The sequence below is a fragment of the Salvelinus sp. IW2-2015 genome, linkage group LG28, assembly GCF_002910315.2.
Source record: "Salvelinus sp. IW2-2015 linkage group LG28, ASM291031v2, whole genome shotgun sequence".
Classification (NCBI taxonomy): Eukaryota; Metazoa; Chordata; class Actinopteri; order Salmoniformes; family Salmonidae; genus Salvelinus; species Salvelinus sp. IW2-2015.
This window is the reverse complement of record NC_036868.1, coordinates 29,492,767-29,510,462: the sequence shown is the minus strand read 5'-3', so window position 1 is coordinate 29,510,462 and position 17,696 is coordinate 29,492,767. Positions and strand designations below refer to the sequence as shown.

At 44.8% G+C, this 17,696-nt stretch overlaps 1 pseudogene; it reads right to left on the bottom strand.

The window, feature by feature from the left end:
* The window catches only part of LOC111954591 (utrophin-like), a 241,603-nt pseudogene that overhangs the window by 190,279 nt on the left and 33,628 nt on the right, over positions 1-17,696 (bottom strand).

Genomic DNA, 17,696 nt, shown 5'->3' with positions numbered 1-17,696 from the left:
CCGAGGACACGGCTAGGGATGCCGTCTGGGCCGGCAGCCTTGCGAGGGTTAACACATTTAAATGTTTTACTCACGTTGGCCACAGAGAAGGAGAGCCCACGGTCTTTGGTAGCGGGCTGTGTCAGTGGCACTCAAAGCGTGCAAAGTAGTTGTTTAATTTGTCTGGGAGCAAGACGTCGATGTCCGTGAAGGGGCTGATTTTCCTTTTGTAATCCATGATTGTCTGTAGACCCTGCCACATACATCTCGTGTTTGAGCCGTTGAATTGCGACTCCACTTTGTCTCTATACTGACGCTTTGCTTGTTTGATTGCCTTACGGCGGGAATAACTACACTTTGTTTTCGGGCCATGTTTCCTGTCGTCTTGCCATGATTAAATGCGGTGGTATGTGCTTTCAGTTTGCTCCAGAGTCCAATGGCAGTGAGCTTTACATCATTCAAGCCGACACTTGGCATTGTGATCTTAGGCTTGTGTGCAGCTGCTCGGCCATTGAAACCCATTTCAMGAAGCTCCCGACAAACAGTTTGTGCTAACGTTGTTTCCAGAGGCAGTTTGGAACTCGGTAGTGAGTGTTGCAACCGAGGACAGACAATTTCGGCGCTCCCATTCTGTGAGCTTGTATGGTCTACCACTTGGCGGCTGAGCCGTCGTTGCTCCTAGACATTTCCACTTCAAAATAAAAGCACTTACAGTTAACCTGGGCAGCTCAGAAATTTGACGAACRGATTGTTGGAAAGGTGGCATCCTATGATGGTGCTATGTTGAAAGCCACTGAGCTCTTCAGTAAGGCCATTCTACTGCTAATGTTTGTCTGTGGAGATTGCATGGCTGTGTTCTCGATTGTATACACCTGTCAGCAACGTGTGTGGCGGAAATAGCCGAATCCACTAATTTGAAGGCATGTCCACATACTTTTGTATATATTGTGTATCAAGCGTTCAAAGTAATTTACGACACTTATTTTCATCTCACTCCATTGCAATGCATTCACTTAAGGTAATGGACACTTTATAACTTGAGTGACAGTTGAAATCAAATTGCTTTCAGTTATTATTTGAGCCATAAATCAATTATCAAATGCGGGAAGATCAAGTAATTTACCATACCTACCACATGTAGGTAATGGCAGAAGTCAGTGCTTCATTTCAAGTTATTGTCCTTGGGCTTTTCTGAGCGTTGGTAAATTAATTCAAATGATTGGTACTTCTGAATTTGTTACCATATAATTTTCTCTCACAACTTATCACTATGTCACCTTGCATTGTGTAGCACAGCTGTGTGTGTGTTGCGTGCAAGTTAGTGTTGAGTGTAATAATGTGTGTTTAATGACAAACAGCCCGATCTGGCCACCTAGTCCAGGGGGAATGATGCGTGTCCACACTCCTGCGGTCCTGTGCCACTGATGTAACGCATACTAATGACCCAGGGCCCTGGTCCTGGTYGAGCACAAGGACAGAGAAGCAAAGGTGCTGCACTCTGTGCCCAGGGCTGACTCACCCTGCATGGGGTAAAACTGAGCGGGAGTGGGGTGGTGAATGGAGGGGTGGAGTAGGAGCAGGGGCCAATGTGTTAGTCACAGGGCTAGGGTACTGAAGGGACAATATAACTGGATGGATTGCTGCTTTAGGCTATTTTAAAGATGGCATCTGCCAGTGTTTATGCGCACTCTCTCTCCCTGATACACACACACTTTCTCTCTCTCTTGCTGTCTCTGTCTCTCCCTCTCTCTCTCACACCACACACAAACTCCCCAGAAAGTATAATGAGAGTAAGAGGACACTCCTCCTGAGACCAGAGTGCCCTTCAGCATATTTGCAGACAGTGATTACACAGACAGAACAGAGCTGAGTGCAATGCAAATAGCCATCGGGACCTTCGACGCTCTCCAGTACAAATACACCAGACTAATCACACACACACACACACGAACACACACACACTGCGGGTGATTTTACTTGGCCCCCCAACTTTTCTGATCCCGGTCAATTTGCAGTCTATAAATGATTTGTAATTATGTTCCGGCCCCCTGTCCATCCGCTCAAGAAATCGGACCACCGCTGAATCTAGTTGATGATCCCTGGTATATGGTTATGGCCAGCACTGTCAGCCCGGAGGCCAGGCTATTTCCTGAGACGGAGAGCCAGGTAACAGCGAGACATGCCCAGAGAGAGCAAGCCGAGCGCACATTCATCATCAAGAAGCACTGTTACCGCCGGCCGGCCAGTGAGCGCCCAGGGGAGTCCAGACGAGCCCAGAATGACTGATCCTCTCAGGGGGAGCCCAACGGGCCCAGAATGTCTGATGCGACCCAGGGGAGGGTAATTGAGTGTAAAATGATGGATTTCTCCCACTGGGTGCGGGAGGGTAGGAGAACGGTCGGCTCCTTCCAAGGGAGGTTAAACGAGCGACGAATGACTGGTGCAACCCAAGGGAAGGTGGTCAAGTGCAGAATGCATAGGTCTGTATTACGATAAGTTAGGAAAGTGTGGAGTGAGTGGTATTAACAGGAGATGGTACTAACAGAGTAGTGATCAGACGAGGCTGGCCGCTGACAGGGAGATTCAACCAACACAGATTCGGCCGCGCTGGTTAAATGAGCAAAGAACAAGTGCCTACTTTGTTCTAAGGAATTAACCAGCGAGTGAAAGKGGGAAATATACTATTTTAAAAAACTCTCCCATTCTGTCTATCATGCACTTTCTCTGTTTCTGTAAATTTCTGTTTGCGCTCACTAATCTACAGATGAGTATGACATCCTGCCATTTAAAGCACTTAAAAGTTCACATACTATAAAACTTTATATTTTCCCATACCTAAAATGCATACTATTTAGAACGCAAGTATTGGTATTCAGACGGCCTGGGTCTGATCGTGTTTATGTCATATAGAGAGAATCCATATCAGGTTATAGAAAGATTTAAAAAATGGAGCAAGAGAGAATATATAGCAAGAGATGAAATGAGAGAGGGAAAATTAAAGACCGAGAGTGAGAGGTGGAGAGAGAAAGAGGGAGATTTGCCTTGGGAGAAAATCCAAGGCTAACATGCGTGTTAAAGCGGGATTGCAGCTGTTTCCTAATGATAATTGGTTCCACTGTACACACACAGCTTTGTATTGCTATCCTTGTGGGGACCAAATCATTTATTCCCATTCAAAATCCTATTTTCCCTAACCTTAACCCTTAACCTAACCATAAACCCAAACCCTAACCATAAAACTATACCTAACCCTAACTTCCAACCCTAACTGTAACACCTAACCCTAATTCTAACCCTAAAATAGCATTTTTCTTCGATCGGATTGTCAAAATGTCCCCACGTGTCTGAATTTTCCTTGTTTTACTATCCTTGTGAGGACTTCTGGTACCCACACGGATAGTTAAACAAAAACACACACACAAACAGTTGTGTTTGCGGCTGGCCAGCTCTAATCCTCCTGAGCAGCTGGTCCATCTTTCACAGCTCGCTGCAGTGTCGCTGACTAGAGCGGTCACTTGCAACCTCGCAATATATCCTTCAGTGTAATAACAAGTAGGCTACAGTTTATTAAAAATACAAACTCATTGTACCTCTTACTCACAGCGTGCATACCATAGTGCATGGTGGTTCAGGCATTCACAACACACGTGCTCACTCACACACACACACACCTCACAACTTCTCTACCTTGTTACTTTGTTTACTTCACCACAGCGGAGACAAGACTGTACACACAGGCATTAACACACACAGCAGAGCCTGATTACTTGACGTGCAGCTGAGGCAGTAAATCAGTCCCGTATCCAGCCAGGAATATGCAGACACACACTGTGGAGGTGACAACCACAGGCGTCAACACTCTCCCAAACAGATAACAGGATGGAGAGAGTTGTTGACAAAAACCTGAGTCACAATTTAAATATGCAAGCCCCAAAATAGTCAGAGGTGTGAAAAGACTTAGTGATGGGGTTATAGCACTTTGTGACATCGGCTGATGTAAAAAGGGCTATATAAATACATTTGATTGATTGATGGGGTGAGGTAATATAATCATATAACAATGTTATAAATTAATAACCAGCAAACCAACAAAAGTAGCAATTCACTCGAAACTATGCCAGAAACATACAACTTTATCAAAAGCCATGAATAAAACTAGGCATTCTTGAGAGACAAAAAAGCATTACAAAAATGCCCCAAACCAACAAGATGACCAAACTAAGCCACACAGTTAATCAACTCGATCACATTACCGAARCAAAACACTGAATGAACAGACGAAACAAATGAACAAATGACTGAAAACAGGGATGAAAGAGCGTCGGACAGAACTCTTACTCTCCGTCTTTCGTTTTGTGACTCACCTTGCAGAGTTTGTGATAACGTGGGGATGAGATGGCCATTCTCTGGAGCCTGTGTAGGAAGACCACCACTTTCTGAAGGGAGGTGCGGACCATGGCCATCATCTTACGAGTGCCACAGGTCTGCAGCCTGCTCAGAGTCTGCATGGCCCTCTAGCACTGCCCAGGCCCGCTCATATCCTATTCTCCTCCTCCCCCCAGAGATGCACCACAGCAGTCACAGTGTGACGTGAACACACACACTGTCTGAGACACACAAGCCGATCGGCATGCCCCCGCAAAAGCGTATATACTGGCACACACACAGTGCGCGGTCAATCACGGCACATGCGCACTCTTACAGCAAATACTCTCTCTCACACACACACACACACACAGAGTCAAACACAATCTCCCTCACACTCTCCCCTCATGCGCCCTCACACTCGTGCTCAGGCATTTAAGCAATCTGAAACACTCGCATTCACACACACTCAAACCAGGGCACAAAACTACTCCAAAAAGAGATGTCACTCTGTGGTTACCCCTTTAGAAGCCAGGGGTCAAAGAAGAAAAAGAAAAGCGAAAGAGAAAAATCTGCCGACATAGCAAACCAAGAGAAGAAGGATGAGCGAGGGAGGCAGAAGTTGCTCTGAAGCAGCCGATCACGGCTCACTGTAAAGCCAGAGACGGGAGTGGGATAAAGACTGTGGCGCTCCGCGGAAAGCCCTCCGAGCGGACAACACAGAGAGAGAGAGAGGGTGAGAGAGAGGGGGGGATAAGGAGCGCTGGGTTAACAGAAGACAGAAGCTCCCTCAGCTGTAGGGAGGGAATGACACTACACCAGCCAGAGCGGACGGCTGACTGGGCTGGAGGGAGAGAGTGGAAGAGAGGGAGAAGAAGAGTGTGAGTAAGAGAGAGAGAGAGAGAGAGAGAGCAGGGTAGAGAGAGCGAGCACCAGGGAGATGCACAGCGTGCAGCTCGCACACAGCGGGGGCAGCAGTGTGTGTGTGGTGTCCCAGACGTAATGATATGCTCTGACACAGATACAGAGGGATGAGAGAGCAGTCTGATATGGGAACAGGGAAGGAAGGAGAGAATTAAAAACCGAGAGAGAGAGAAGGGAAGACAGAAGCAGATAAAAGGGTGAGTGCATGAAATTACAGTTGGTGAGTGCATGAAAGAGGGAATATAAAGAAAAAAAGTAAGGGATAGAGAATGAAAGATAAACAAAAGACATGTGGAAAGGAATGAATGCAGTAGGAGCATCTGTCATTTTCTGTGTTAATAGATTCAGAAACATTACTTTCTCCTGCACTCACGATCTGAACCCGTGTGTCTTCACCTAAGGACTCCCCCAGCGCGACAGACAAAACACTCTGACACCAGGACTGCCTCATCTCAGTTCCCCATGACTTACATACACATACATCATGCACACAAAGACACACTCACGCTCAGTTAAACATGTGAGAAAGCGACATGATCAGTGAGTGCTTTGTGAAGAGCTTTACATAGCCAGATCTGAAATTGGGGTGAGCCTGCCATACGTTTATTCACTCATCCCACACAGTATTGATTCTCCTAAGGTAATTACAGAAGGGAATACCGTTAGCTAGGCCAGTTATTCCACTGACGGCACTAAGTTTCTAATAAGACCGTTAGCATTAGCATATATGAACCCCCTTGGGAACTAGCATCATGTTCACCTGCACTGACAGCTATGTTTGGCTTGCGACTCCAATGTAGTGCAGAATGAAAGGTAATGTTTGAGCAGGGCAAAATCCGTACTGTGTTTTCTGTACAGATATGCCTTGTTATATAGACTGGAACACACACACACACAGTGCATTCGGAAAGTATTCAGACCCCTTGACTTTTTCCACATTCTGTTACGTTACAGCCTAATTCTAAAATGAATGAAAATATTATTTAAAATAATTCTCATCAATCTACACACATACCCCATAATGGGCATGTTCAAAGTGTTTAAAAAAAGTACAAAGTGTTTGTTAGGTGTTAAGCCTGTGTTAAAAAATGCCTAAAACGATTACAAGACAAAAAAAAGCTATGGTGATTGTGTTTAATTATGTTTGGGAAATAAAGATAGACATGGTTTTAACAAGGTAGTGGTAGTATTTAATTCAGTACAGCAATTTGTAGGTGGCTTAATACCCTGTCCCTGTGCCTCAACTTACCCTCCACCCCATTGAGTAGGTGTGTCCAAACTTTTGACTGGTACTGTATATAACACAATGAGCCAATTAAGCATTTTGTACACATAGTCCATATCAAGGTGGAAACATCTGAGCTACACGTAGGCTAACTTCCTTCCCACAGTGTGCCCTTTGCCCTGTCTGTCTAGCATTACTACACCCTTTGCCATCCCGGACTCTGGTGTGTGTGTGTGTGTGTATATATATATATATATATACTACCAGTAAAAAGTTTGGACACACATACTCTTTCAAGGGTTTTTCTTTATTTTTACATTGAATAATAATAGTGAAGACATCAAAACTATGAAATAACACATATGGAATCATGTAGTAACCAAGAAAGTCAAATAAAAAAATATGTAATATTTGAGATTCTTCAAAGTAGCCAGCCTTTGCCTTTATGACAGCTTCATGAGGTAGTCATCTGGAATGCAAGCTGTGCCTTATTAAAAGTTAAGTGGTGGAATTTCTTTCCTTCTTAATGCATTTGAACCAATCAGTTGTGTTGTGACAAGGTAGGGGTAGTATACAGAAGATAGCCTTATTTGCTAAAAATACCAAGTCCATATTGCAGCAAGAACAGCTCAAATAAGCAAAGAGTAATGACAATTCATCCTTTCAATAAGACACGAAGGTCAGTCGCAAAAACCATCAAGTTACCAGCCTCAGAAATACGAGTAATGGACGTTAAAGCATGGAGGAGGTGTGATGGTGTGGGGGTGCTTTGCTGGTGACACCGTCTGATTTATTTAGAATTCAAGGCACACTTAACCAGCATGGCTACCACAGTATTCTGCAGCGATACGCCATCCCATCTGGTTTGCGCTTAGTGGAACAATCAAGGAGGAGAGTGATGGAGTGCAGCATCAGATGACCTGGCCTCCACAATCACCCTGGTTTGGGATGAGTTGTTTGCAGCGTTTCCTTCACTCTGCGGTCCAAGTGCTCAGCATATGTGGGAACCCCTTCAAGACTGTTGGAAAAGCATTCCAGGTAAAGCTGGTTGAGAGAATGCCAAGAGTGTGCAAAGCTGTCATCAAGGTAAAGGGTGGCTACTTTGAAGAATCTCAAATATATTTAGATTTGTTTAACACTTCTTTGATTGCTACATGATTCCATATGTGTTATTTCATAATGTTGTATTCACTATTATTCTACAATTTAGAAAAAAAAACTTGAACGAGTACGTGTGCCCAAACTTTTTACTGGTACTGTGTGTATGTGTATGTGTATGTGTGTGTGTGTGTGTTGCACTCTGCCCTCTCTCTCTGTGCTGTGCGTGTCCCTGTGCTCCTGTGTGACAGTGACTAATAGCAAACAGGCGGCATGCTGGCTTCACATGAAGTCACTGCAGCAGAACATGGAGTGAAACAGGCTAGCATGGTATAACACAATATGGCACTATACCAGCGTAGGGAAACAGGCTAGCACAGAAAGATAACCACACAAAGATAACCATCTACTTCTTTCACCTCAAACAATCTCCTACTGCAAGACAATTTGTGATAAGGTTCCCCTAAAAATGTTATGCCATTTTTTCTCTTGCAATAATAAGGTGCTTCGTCTTTCTATGGCTCCTCTCGAAGACCAAACTTCTAAGGAGCAATTATTATCCTAAGAAAGAATGTGACTTGTAGTTATATTGAACCTCTCCATAAGAGACACAGGTAAGGTGACCGACTTGACATTGATTGGTGACAGACGAGTCACTGTTGAATGACGGAAGGTTCCAGGTTTCTCTCGACCCATCTCACTGACCACCTTCAATCTGTCCTACTCCCTCCTCTCATTACAATGTCCCTCTCTTTTCTCATTCCCCTTTCTCGTTCATTCTATTTCATTAATCCAGTTTCCCTTTAGTACTGAGCGCAGTCCATCAATCTTACCCCAAGTTGAGACACAGAGCCAGAGAGAGAAATAAGCGAGAAGGAGGCAGTGGTGAAAATAGTATCCAATTGTCACACTTGAGTAAAAGTAGGAATAACTCAAGCAAAAGTGAAAGTCACCCAATAAAATATTACTTAAGTAAAAGTCTAAAAGTATTTGGTTTTAAATATACTTAGGTATCAAAAGTTAATCTAATTGCAAAAATGTACTTAAGTATCAAAAGTAAAAGTATAAATCATTTCAAATTCCTTATATTAGATCCCAGGCTGTGTCCCAGCCGGCCGCCCCATGAGGCGGCGCACAATTGGGGAAAGGGGGATACCTAGTCAATTGTACAACTGAATGCATTCAACTGAAATGTGTCTTCCACATTTAACCCAACCCCTCTGAATCAGAGAGGTGCGGAGGGCTGCCTTAATTGACATCCACGTCTTCAGCGCCCGGGGAACAGTGGGTTAACTGCCTTGCTCAGGGGCAGAATGACAGATTTTTAATTTGTCACCTCGGGGATTCGATACAGCAAACTTTCGGTCACTGGCCCAATGCTCTAACCACTAGGCTACCTGCCTCAGCATCATCCGGATTAGGAGAGGGTTTGGCCGGGATGTCCTTGACCCGTCGCGCTCTGACCTCGGTCGCCAGTTGTATGGTGTTTCCTCCGACACATTGGTGCGGCTGACTTCCGGGTTAAGTGAGCAGTGTGTCAAGAAGCAGTGCGGCTTGGCAGGGTCGTGTTTCGGAGGACGCATGGCTCTCAACCTTCGCCTCTCCCGAGTCTGTACGGGAGTTGCAGCGATGGGATAATTGGATATCACAAAATTGGGGAGGAAAAAAATTATAATAATCCTTATATTAAGCAAACCAGATGGCACAATCGTTCATGTTTTTTAATTTACGGATAGCCAGGGTAAAACTCCAACACTCAGACATCATTCAGAAACAAAGCATTTGTGTTTAGTGAGTCCGCCAGATCAGCGGCAGTAGAGATGACCAGGGATGTTCTCTTGATAAGCGTGTGAAAGGTAACGAGTACAAGGTAACGAGTACTTTTGGGTGTCATGGAAAATGTATGGAGTAAAAAGTACAGAATTGTCTTTAGGAATGTAGTGAAGTAAAAGTTATCCAAAATATAAATAGTAAAGTACAGATACCCCAAAAAACGACTTAAGTAGTACTTGAAAACATTTACTTCACACCACCGGAAGGAGGAGAAGGGGGAGAGAGGATAAGAAGGGGTAGAGGGTAGAATGGAGAAAAAAAAACAATTTCCAGAAAACTCCATTTGAAATGACAACGACGTGGGCGTCCTATTGGTGGAAGCAGAGATGGAGAAAAGAGCCCACGTAGGAGACCATGTATGACCAGGCTGTTTTTAGAGCATCAATGCGCCTTCAAGTGAGACTAACCTAGAAAAACACAATGAAAAAGCACATCTCAATGGTAGCTGAATGAAATCACATTTCTGTAGGAGTCTATAGTATTTAATCTGTGAACAGATGAAACCTCTGTGTTTRAGCCCCTCATCTAAACCATATACCGCTACATCCCAGTTCCCTTTATTTTCTGTCACCTTACAACTTTTAAAACACGCACACATAACCCCAAAACACACCGACACAAACAATCAGCAGATCAAAGGGCCGTGGTCTACCTCCAGTTGCCCTCTCAGCTTCTTGACGTGGGCAGAGTCCTGGGATAGCTCCTCCAACTGGGAGACGTCAGCCAGGACGTTGACGGTAGTCTCGGCCTCTTACAGCTACTTAAGGAAGGCCTCCAGCTCGCTGAGTGACATCTGCAGAGCATTCAGAACACTGTCCAGCTTGGCCTGGTGGTCACTAGCTCTGTCAATCAATCAACATCAATATGACAATTAATAATCAATGTAATGACAAATGAACAAGCATTGGTTTGGTTGGAGGTCCATCGTTGAATGAAATAGCTGAGTCAAGGATTCAAGTAGCTCAGGACATTATAATAGGGGAGACTTGACAAGTGTGTGCGTATACGTGCGTGTGTGTCTGTATGTGTGCGTCCACCTCTTGTTGATGCCGTTCCAGGCTATGTTGTTTTTCTCTGTGACATCTTTGATCCTCCTTGTGTCGTCAGCGGAATACTCTCGCAGGAGRTGATTGGACAGCTCGTTAAAAGGTTGCCACGGTACCCTGACCTCTTCCAAGGTCTTGCAAGAACACCTGGAGAAAAAAACAAACAACAATTAATGACAACAACCTACTCCTCACGGACTAAACTATTTCACTTCTTTCATATCCTTGTCACTTCCCATTTAATCTCACAGTAATAATCATGGTTCCCTCAGGATCTCACTTTGTTTTAACTTAAAGGTATGCTAACCTATTTAATTAAATACATAATTGTCAGAACAGCTATCAGTACCTGTGCTATGGCATTGTAACTACAGTACAACAGTGAATTAGACACAGATGCCCTCTACTGTTTGAAATTGGCATTGCATTGGGCAACAATTGAAAAGAAAGTCCACAGCAATCCCCATAGGTGACGGCTCATATGCTTACCATTATTTACCTGCAAGGCATGTTTGATCAGCATTCATCAACACTATCAATAATAATCGTGACTAACCAACAGTGAGACCTCTCATCTGCATATACTCCTTGTCATAATCAGCACGATACACTGGAATACTAAAACGCATGATGAATGGTACACGTGTGTTATCTATTGGGCTAAGATGCAAACACACAAAAAAATACTTGCCATTCGCTGTTTCAAGTCACAGTTCCCAATCCTAACCTTAACCATGAACATAATTACAAAAATCTTTCCCTTTATCATTGATTAAAAGCTATRCCACCCATCTGGCTAATGGGGCCGAGTATCAGTAGTCCAAAGGTCAAAGGGGAAGGGTCGCTGTATCTCTCACCTTGTTGTCACTGAGCTGTATGGTCAGGGGTTCCCTGGAGCGGTGAAGGTTGTGCAGGTGCCCCTCGCTCTGACCAATCAGAACATTCAGTTCCTGTCTCTGCTTCTCCCACTGATCGCTGTGGCCAATCATGTTATCCAGCTGTTGGAGCCGCGCCTCCACACCTTGCTGAGTGTTGTCCCATTGACTATGCCCTTTCTCCACTGCAGAGAGAGAAAGGAAAAAAGTAGGTGTGGATGACCTTGTGCGAAGGCTAAACTGCACTTGGGACAATCATATTTCTACAGAAACCGAAACTGTTTATGTGATTTTGTGTATCCAAATGCATTTCTCTTAAGGTATATTCACACTTTTCTCTCTAGGTATGACGCAGTACATTATGTTCCTGCTTTACTGGCTCTGTGAGCATAGATGCGTTTCTCAGTGACAGAGGTATTCGAGTTGGAGGTCTTGTTCTTGGTGTTCTGGGCCAGAGTGAAGATGTTCTCCAGCTGGGGGTGACGCAGCTCCAGGTCACTCTTCGTCACCTGAGCAGAATACCCAACCAATCCATCCGTCAATTGGATTTATAAAATCCCTTTTACATGAACATATTGCAGTAATCACAAACACAGCTGCATTTACTATTACTAACACGTTTCACAGGCACAGTATATGATACACATGTATACCTTCACACACAGTGACCTAACGGTCACGATAAGTTACATGCCACAGGTACAGTATATGATACACATGTATACCTTCAGACACAGTGACCTAACGGTCACGATAAGTTACATGCCACAGGTACAGTATATGATACACATGTATACCTTCACACACAGAGACCTAACGGTCACGATCAGTTACATGCCACAGGTACCCACACAAATTATGGCTGACTAAAGCCATCACCCAGTACACTCCACCAGTCCCCATACACACGTACATGCAAGCGCCCCATGGTAGTGCGTATCTCGTCTGTGTCCCCTACAGTGACGATGCTGGACTTATGCATCCGGGTGATGAGCAGCAGCCAGTCAGCCAGCTCTGTGGCCGTCTTGTTCAGGTCTGTGGGGGCCACCAGCTCTGGACTGCAAGGGGTGGTGGTGGGGGTCCTCACTCATCAGACTGGCCATCTGTACTTCCGACGGGCCCATCGAAACTGAGTGCCTGAATGTCTTAATTTAAACAGAGAGTTATGGTTGAACATAGACTACAATAAAAAAATATATATGTAAAGGTCTGCCAAAGCATCTTCAGTTTAGCGTAGTTAGCCATAGCGCTGTGTGTGTGTGTGTGTGTGTGTGTGCACACGCATTACCTGGCTCTCTGCAGGGCTGACCTCTCTCCCACTGAGGGTCTGGTGTGTGACCTGGATGCAGTCGGTCATTCTGTTCATCTTGTCCTGGAACTGACCGTGACTCTGGAGGTTCCCCTCCACCTCCCCTACTTTATCTAACAACTCATGAGTCACCTGCAGGACATGGGGAGAGGAGAGTGAGAGAGGGACAGAAAGAGACAGAAAGAGAGAGAGAGACAAAGAGAAAGAGAGAGAGAGACAGAGAGAGAGACAGACAGACAGACAGACAGACAGACAGACAGACAGACAGAGACAGACAGAGACAGACAGAGACAGACAGACAGACAGACAGACAGACAGACAGACAGACAGACAGACAGACAGACAGACAGACAGACAGACAGACAGACAGACAGACAGACAGACAGACAGACAGAGAGGGAGAGGGAGAGGGAGAGGGAGAGGGAGAGGGAGAGGGGACAAGGAATGGAGAGATGAAGGGAGATAGTTCATCTCCACTGTTACTCTTTAAGTGTTACCCTTCCTTTTTTCCAGTTGATGTTTAGGCTACTGAGTTGCATTATGTTCATTAGGAAACATAGGTTCAAGAGGTTATTCTCACCTTGTTCCAGTTGCGATTGACGGTCCTGAGTTAGCTCATGTGCTWGTCTCWCTCCTGATGACTCACYCTCTGATTGGCCAGAATCTGGGGGACGTTCTTGTTCAGCCAAKCAAGACACTCATTCTGGGCGTCCATCTCTTCAGCCTAGAGAGATAGATGTCTAGAGAGATAGGTGACAAAGGGGTGAAGAGGGTTGAAAGATGTGAGGGATGGATGAGGGGAGAATTATGGGGTAAATGAAAGGGTAGGTCAAGGTGAGGGTTAGGGGGGGCAACATGTCCTGACTCTAAGCCTTACCTTAAGTTCTTTGAGGTTGCTGTTGGTGGCAGTGACGGGCAGAGGGCTCACAGCACATTCAGCCTGCTCCAGCCACAYAGCCAGGTCTCCACTACGTGTCACRAGCTCTAATAGGGCAGGGTCACTTCCAGTCAGCCTACAGACAAACACACACACACACACATACACAGATAAACAGGCGCAAGCCGCACAGACACAGACACACACACACACACATTAAGATCTCAATTTCCCTACAGCTGCCGTGTGTAGGCCAAATCCTAACATTTATATTACATTTGTATGCTGATCTGTCATGCTGATATCATCACCGCTTAGGACATTGATGCAGCAAATATTCATACGTTTCGATACATATCTGCAAGAGTTTATCCTGCTCATATAAACATAATCCAATTTCTAAACATTATTTTTTCCACTGTAAACTATTTTTGGGGTCCAAAATGACATTCTTATCACTCCTAACAAGTTGTCCTATTTCTATGGCGACTATGCTTAGTTTCCATGGTGTTCATCTCCATGGTTACCTGTGCTGTCTGTCCAGCACCTTTCTGTGCACGGCCCTACAGCGCTGCCCCAGGGCCTCCAGCTRGTTRTCCAGCAGGGGCCCGTCAGGGGCTGACAGCTMCCCGATGATCCTCTCACCTGTCTGGGTCAACGCGGCCAGGACAGGCTGGTGACTGGCTAGGCCCTCCTCCAGCTCCAAAMAGAGAGAGGGGCTTACAGATCAATATAAAACAAGAAATCAAAGTTGTATTAATCAACAGAATGAGTCAATTGGGGGCGGCAGGAAGCCTAGTGGTTAGAGCGTTGGGCCAGTAACTGAAAGGTTGCTAGATCGAATCCCTAAGCTGACAAGGTCAACATCTGAAAAAGGCAGTTAACCCACTGTTCCTAGGCCGTCATTGTAAATAAGAATTTGTTCTTAACTGACTTGCCTAGTCAAATAAAGGTAAAATAAATAAATTGGAAATGAGCTGCTATGAATAATGGATTGCAACCATAGGTATTGGATAGATTGTACTCTATGGTAACTAGTGCTGGCTGCTCCACATTCTAATAATAATTCTGATGATGTGAGTGGTGTAAACATAAAGATACTATTTAATACTAATAGTATTGTTCTATTTAATTATGTGGGTGTCAATGCCTGGCTTTCAAACAGCTCTTCTCCTCAGGGGAAAGCCTGGTACTCTTTAGTATTGCAAACAATACACATTAGAAAACTCTCTCTCTTTCTCTCTCCTCTCTGCAGGAATATAATGAACGACAGAGCATGAAAAGTGCTAAATAATTAAGGAGAGAAGGCATATTTTTCATATTCAAAAACATACATTTTCTCACACCAAAACCCCCCATCCGCATCAGTCGCTAATGTAAACATATTGGTCTGATTTGTTTTATCGTATTCAGATGATAGAAATACTTGTGCTTATCATAAATAAAACATGTTGTGCTGATGCAGGTTTATACAGTTGATCCAACATTTTGCATACTATCTCTGCATAATGTCAGGGTCATCATTAAAGTGGGTGAGTTAGCACACACACACACACACACAAACGCACACACACACACACACAAACGTTCTAACATTAACTCTCACACACACACAGAAACACACACTCCCTGACCTCCTGGTGTGTACCGGGTGCAGTTGTACATCAGGTCCTTTTCCCTTAGTGAGGACCTGTTCCGTGTCGGTCATCCACTGACTTAGGTTGTTCAGGTCACAGTGGAACTGTCTCCACTCCTCCACTGCACGGTCAAAACTCCCTTACAGACAGGGGACAGCAGATCTCATATTGGTTGAGTTTACCCAGACCAAACCCTAACCTTAACAATTAGGGTGGAAACCAACAGATCTGGAATCAGTTAACTCTGACCAAGCCCTGATATACGTAGCTATAGCCAGCGTTATTATGTTGTATATTGTGAATACTACGGAGGTTCCATTGAGTTGTCATGCCCTCCTAATGGACTGAATGAGGATCTCAACCAAATGTTTATGAAGTACGGACCTTCAGGCTTTTTTGCTGACAACCTTTTAGCACAATTACTGTTTAAATCCATGTTATGAACTGCAGTCCTTTTATGTTTTGCAATATGCATGAGAGTGCATGAGAGATCAACATTCTTCTCTGAATACCCACACCCAAACCAAGTCAGCTCATTCAAATACACTGCTCAAAAAAATAAAGGGAACACTTAAACAACACAATGTAACTCCAAGTCAATCACACTTCTGTGAAATCTGGGTGTTCCGGAGTTCCAAATTAAGCAGCAGCAGCTGAAAAGATGAGCTCCTACAAATATTGAAATTTAAATGTTTTTTTAGAGTAAAGTACATTGAAAAAAAAATCAAAAGAAAACTGCAAACTGAATAGGAGACCAAACAAGCAGCAAACAAAGAAGAAAGGCTTTTGAAAAAGTAACAATTTTTCATAAAATTATACCGTTTTCTTAGCTAGCTAAGTTGTTTACCTGTTGCTAGGCAGTTGCTAGGGACATTCCTGAAAGAAGCTAGCTAGCTAACAAGGAGTGTCTAGTTGGCAGAAGAGAAGAAGGGACAAAGAAGGGACAAAGTGGGACAAAATAAGGACGAATAAAAGGGAAAGGGGACATTAAGGTGAAGCAGTCCTCTAAAGACACAAAGACAATAATACAAGAAACAACACTTCTATTGCCTCTCCCTCTACGATACGCACTTCCGGTTTGGTTTGGAGCGAGTAGTTGCATTCCGCTTTGCTCCACAGGTAGTATTACAGGTAGTATTACATTTCATTTCATTACAGTACAACAGTTTGATTTTGTTGATCTTAGCTGGCTACATAGCCGTCTTTGTATCCAAGATAATTGTGTAGTCTAGAGTAATTGTCGAGGTTACCTAGCCAGTTAGAGGTTACCTAGCCAGCTACACTTTCAAACAAAGTCAACAACGCAGCCACTGCTAGCTAGCCTATTTCACCAGCCAGCAGTACTATATCATTTTAGTCAAATAAGATTTTTTGCAACGTAAGCTTAACTTTCTGAACATTCGAGACTTGTCATTCAATCTCCTTTGCATTAGCGTTAGCCTCTTCTGTAGCCTGTCAACTATGTGTCTGTCTATCCCTGTTCTCTCCTCTCTGCACAGACCATACAAACGCTTCACACCGCGTGGCCGCTGCTACTCTAACCTGGTGGTCCCAGCGCGCACGACCCACGTGAGTTCCAGGTCTCAGGCAGCCTCTGGAACTGCCGATCTGCGGCCAACAAGGCAGAGTTCATCTCAGCCTATGCTTCCCTCCAGTCCCTCGACTTCTTGGCACTGACGGAAACATGGATTACCACTGATAAACACTGCTACTCCTACTGCTCTCTCCTCGTCTGCCCACGTGTTCTCGCACACCCCGAAAGAGCTTCTGGTCAGCGGGGTGGTGGCACTGGGATCCTCATCTCTCCCAAGTGGACATTCTCTCTTTCTCCCCTGACCCATCTATCTATCGCCTCCTTTGAATTCCATGCTGTCACAGTTACCAGCCCTTTCAAGCTTAACATCCTTATCATTTATCGCCTCCAGCGTTCTTGGAGAGTTCATCAATGAGCTTGCGCCCTGATAAGTTCCTTTCCTGAGGATGGCTCACCTCTCACAGTTCTGGGTGACTTTAACCTCCCCACGTCTACCTTTGACTCATTCCTCTCTGCCTCCTTCTTTCCACTCCTCTCCTCTTTTGACCTCACCCTCTCACCTTCCACCCCTACTCACAAGGCAGGCAATACGCTTGACCTCATCTTTACTAGATGCTGTTCTTCCACTAATCTCATTGCAACTCCCCTCCAAGTCTCCGACCACCCTTGTATCCTTTTCCCTCTCGCTCTCATCCAACACTTCCCACATGCCCCTACTCGGATGGTATCGCGCCGTCCCAACCTTCGCTCTCTCTCCCCCGCTACTCTCTCCTCTTCCCATCCTATCATCTCTTCCCTCTGCTCAAAACCTTCTCCAACCTTCTTCCTGATTCTGCCTCCTCAACCCTCCTCTCCTCCCTTTCTGCATCCTTTGACTCTCTATGTCCCCTATCCTCCAGGCCGGCTCGGTCCTCCCTCCTGCTCCGTGGCTCGACGACTCATTGCGAGCTCACAGAACAGGGCTCCGGGCACCGAGCGGAAATGGAGGAAAACT